Source organism: Schistocerca serialis, chromosome 2 (genome assembly GCF_023864345.2).
Source record: "Schistocerca serialis cubense isolate TAMUIC-IGC-003099 chromosome 2, iqSchSeri2.2, whole genome shotgun sequence".
Taxonomy (NCBI): Eukaryota; Metazoa; Arthropoda; class Insecta; order Orthoptera; family Acrididae; genus Schistocerca; species Schistocerca serialis.
In genome coordinates this window covers 229,524,756-229,529,596 of record NC_064639.1, presented here as the reverse complement: position 1 = coordinate 229,529,596, position 4,841 = coordinate 229,524,756, and the positions used below count along the sequence as shown (strand labels likewise).

General features: G+C 45.3%; 1 pseudogene; it reads right to left on the bottom strand.

Moving 5' to 3' along the window:
• Positions 1–3,055: 3,055 nt before the first annotated feature.
• On the bottom strand, positions 3,056–3,173 carry LOC126459405 (5S ribosomal RNA; annotated as a pseudogene).
• Positions 3,174–4,841: the final 1,668 nt, after the last annotated feature.

Below are 4,841 nucleotides of genomic sequence, written 5' to 3'. Positions count from 1 at the left end.
CCGTGAACTTGGATGGAAAGAGGTATGGTCCAATCACATGACCGTCCAGAATACCTGCTCACACGTTAATTCAAAACCTGTCTTGAAATCCGTGAACATGCGTGGCATGAGGGTTTTCGTCCGCCCAGACATGGCTGTTTCGAGCATTCAGAACACAATCCCTTGGAACCTACATTCATCTGTGAAGAGAACTCGACGTGGAAACAGGGGCGCGTCGATGCAACGGTGCAGGACCCATGTGCAGAAGGTGATGTGTTGTGGAAAGTCTGCTGGACCCATAGCGTGTATCCTTTGTAAGCGGTACGGATGCAATCGTTGCTCATGCAGGACGTCCAAGACGGTAGTGTGACTAACAGCCATTGCACGCGCAATTGTTCGCGAACTCTTGACGGGCTATCTTTAATGCGACGCAGTACACCTTCTTCAAATTCGGTAGTGCGGCGTCGCCGTGGAGCACCACAGTCCTGCCTCCTCACGGCGAAGGTACCCGTTTCTCGTAGACGTTGTGTAACTTGGGCAAACGGTTTGTGCGATGGAGTGTGACGGTATGGAAAACGTTTGTGATACAGCCGACTAGCAGCTCTTCCGTTACCTCCAGCTTCGCCATACACAATAACCATGTCTGTGTATTCCGTAAACGTGTACTGCACCATGTTTCCTCTATCGGTGATGCACAGGTATTGACTCGGTCTCACAGCAAAGCAGACAATAAGTGACATCTGGGGATCGTTTGACGTAGTACACGTCATCGCGTCTACCCTGTTGCATGCCAGGACTGGGAACTCTGAGACGTTTCTCTTGCCGTATGCAGACGTTGACGAGGTACACATCTGAATTGAAACTGTCGTAGAATGGAAACGATACGATTCCGGACATGGGTTCCTATTCAAAATGTTATGTTCTCACTACCCTCAACATGTCCTAGAAGTTTGTAACGGGAATTTCCAACCACCCTGTATAGGGAAAAAGTTAGTGTTAACCGAATCAATAAATATCGATGTCGGTTACATTATCTGAGAATAGAAGGAAGCTGAAGTTACCTTGGGAGAAGATACGGATTATGTGGAGCAATATGGTTGGTGCAATGTGTCGGTAAAGGAGCAACAGCGTGCCATCATTGGAAATTGGAGGGAAAACAAGTATGTTATCGGAGTCGAGTTTGCAGGTAGCGTAGAATGCACACAGTTCATTGTGAGTAAGGAGAGGCAGGAACTGTGAACGATCCATGTGGTGGAAATGAAAACATGCAAAAGGTATAGCGAAGTGCGTGTTGGTCAAGAATTTGGAGGGACTGATATAACTTTTGTGGAGTGAATATCTATCCAACATTAGCATAGGAAGAGGATTGTTCAGAACTAGGTTTTGTAAGTCGGAAGTATAGTAAAGTGGTGTTATCTCCAAATTTAGCCAGTCAGCAGTTTAAGTGTTTCGTGCGTTCTGTGTTGGATGATTAGCAACCAGGTTTCTACGTCAGTTATCAGTCGAAAGACTTTTTTCATTAGTTTTTTAAAATTCTGATTGTTTATTGGCCTCTTGATACACCAAGTTGTGCAGTCAAAAATTAAGCGCTGACTATCGTCTTGAGGCATCGATCTATCTTTTCTACTATTTGTGACGAATTTAAAACTTAAATATCATTGAAGGGGGTTGATAACACATAATTAATCACATAAGCCTATTGAGTGAAACACACACACACACACACACACACACACACACACACACACACACACACACGAAGCGAGATGGCGCACTGGTTAATACACTGGACTCGCATTCGGGAAGACAACTATTCAAACTCGTGTCCGGCCATCCTGATATAGGTTTTCGATGATTTACCTCACTAGCTTGAGACAAATGCCGGGATGGGTTCCCTAATCCGATGGGACCGATCACCTGCCCAAAATCAACCAAAATACACGCACACACACATACACACACACACACACACACACACACACACACACACACACACACACACACACACACACTTTAACTTAAACTTTAACACTAAATCCACAAGCATTTTGCAACTGTCTAGTCATTGCTGATTCATGTGGACCAACTCTGCAAGTAGCCAGTCTGTTCCTCTTGTGTATCTAGGGCAGCCAAAGTATATGTTGTTGACGTCCTGTATCTCCTCACAGTCGCAGTGTTTTGATGGTATGACGTAGATTCTATAGAAGTACTGTCAGTGGAAGCTCGTAGTGTGTTGTTTAGTGGGTTAGGATGGTCGTAAACGCTTAGGTATAAACCTTGAGGGTGGATGCTGGGTCAGCCTGTCATCTCTTCTAATGAATATACACAGCCCGAAAACGGTGCACTGCATCGGGCACGATAACCGCTTTCCCAATAAACGCGTATTTATATCTGCCGTAAAGGGGTGACTGTATTCGTGACAACAATCGACTGAAAAGGTGATTTTTCATGCTCACGACATCTCCATAGCAATTCCTTTTCCCTATTTATCTGTAAATCTGATCCAGATTTAGGGTGAAATTTATGTAGCCTACACTGGATTTACAGCTCAAAGATAATCGTCGAGCTGCGTTGGCAAGCGCAAATCTCTGTAATCCGACTAGTCGCTACATCGCATCGCGCCAATACAAACGCCCGGCCACTCTGCAGTTTATGAAGTGCGCTTTATAAACTCTCGTTACACGGGCTGCCGTAAATAACGCAATAAAACATGGTAGCCACCGCGTCGCTTGTGCGTTGCCCCAGGTTCAGTTTTCCGTCGCAGCTCACGGGGCTGTGAACAGTTCAGAAGTGATTTTTGCTAGAATGTAATGCAGCAATGGTAATATTTAAGCACATTCAAGTAATTAGACAGATAAAAACTAAACAACTCCTCCCGAACAGACCATGAAGGCCCAACGATACCGACCGGCCACAGTGTCTCCTCAGACTATAGGCGTCACTGGTTGCGGATATGGAGGGGCATGTGGTCATCACTCCGCTCTCCCGGCCGCACGACAGTTTCCAAGACCGGAACCGCTACTTCTCAATAAGGTAGCTCTTCAGTTTGCCTCGCAAGGGCTGAGTGCACCCCACTTGCCAACAGCGCTCGGCAGACCGAATGGTCACCCATCCAAGTGCTAGCCCAGTCCGAGAGTGCTTAACTTCGGTGATCTGACGGGAACCGGTGTTACCACTGCGGTAAGGCCGTTGGCAATTAGACACATACGCTTCACTAACTTTGTGACAGAGGAGAAGATACTAAATTATCTGGTGCGTTGTTGTCCAAATGAAACACGAGCTAGTTGAATCCCCACTGGACAAATTATAAGCAACTTCAAGTGATCATGGTTACCATAGTATGCACATTTGTTGACAGTTGTGAACACTTGGTGCTCGTATTGTTGGTTGTAAATTGATTTCGTGGAACAACTAGAAGACAGGCACTGTTGTACTGCTGTCCTAGTTATTTTGAAACGATGAACCATGGACCTTGCCGTTGGGGGGGAGGCTTGCGTGCCTCAACGACACAGATAGCCGTGCCGTAGGTGCAACCACAACGGAGGGGTATCTGTTGAGAGGGGCAGCAGCCTGTTCAGTAGTTACAGGGGCAACAGTCTGGATGATTGACTGATCTGGCCTTGTAACACTAACCAATACGGCCTTGCTGTGCTGGTACTGCGACCGGCTGATAGCAAGGGGAAACTACAGCCGTAATTTTTCCCGAGGGCAAGCAGCTTTACTGTATGGTTAAATGATGATGGCGTCCTCTTGGGTAAAATATTCCGGAGGTAAAATAGTCCCCAATTCGGATCACCGGCAGGGACTACTCAGGAGGACGTCGTTTATGGGGAGAAAGAAAACTGGCCTTCTACGGATCGGAGTGTGGAATGTTACATCCCTTAATCTGGCAAGTAGGTTAGAAAAATTTAAAAAGGGAAATGGATAAGTTAAAGTTAGATATAGTGGGAATTAGTGAGGTTCGGTGGCCGGAGGAACAAGACCCCTGGTCAGGTGACTACAGGGTTATAAATACAAAATCCAATAGGGGTAATGCAGGAGTAAGTTTAATAATGAATAAAAAAAGAGGAGTGCGGGTAAGCTACTACAAACAGCATAGTGAACACATTATTGTGGCCAAGATAGACACGAAGCCCATGCCTACAACAGTAGTACAAGTTTATATGCCAACTAGCTCCGCAGATGACGAAGAGATTGATGAAATGTATGATGAGATCAAAAAATTATTCAGATAGGTGAAGGGAGACGAAAATTTAATAGTCATGGGTGACTGGAATTCGATAGTAGGAAAAGGAAGGAAACGTAGTAGGTGAATATGGAATGGGGGTAAGGAATAAAAGAGGAATCCGCCTGGTGGAATTTTGCACAGAGCATAAATTAATCATAGCTAACACTTGGTTCAAGAATCGTGAAAGAACGTTGTTTACATGGATGAGACCTGGAGATACTGGAAGGTTTCAGATAGGCTATATAATGGTAAGACAGAAATTTGGGAATCAAGTTTAAAATTGAAAGACATTTCCAGGGGCAGATATGAACTGTGACCACAATCTATTGGTTATGAACTGTAGATTAAAATTGAAGAACTGGCCGGAGTGGCCGCGCGGTTCTAGGAGCTACAGTCTGGAGCCGAGCGACCGCTACGGTCGCAGTTTCTAATCCTGCCTTGGGCATGGATGTATGTGATGTCCTTAGGTTAGTTAGGTTTAAGTAGTTCTAAGTTCTAGGCGACTAATGACCTCACATGTTAAGTCGCATAATGCTCAGAGCCATTTTGAACCAAAACTGAAGAAACTGCAAAGAGGTGGGAATTTAAGGAGATGCGACATGGATAAACTGACAGAACCTGAGGTTGTGGGTAA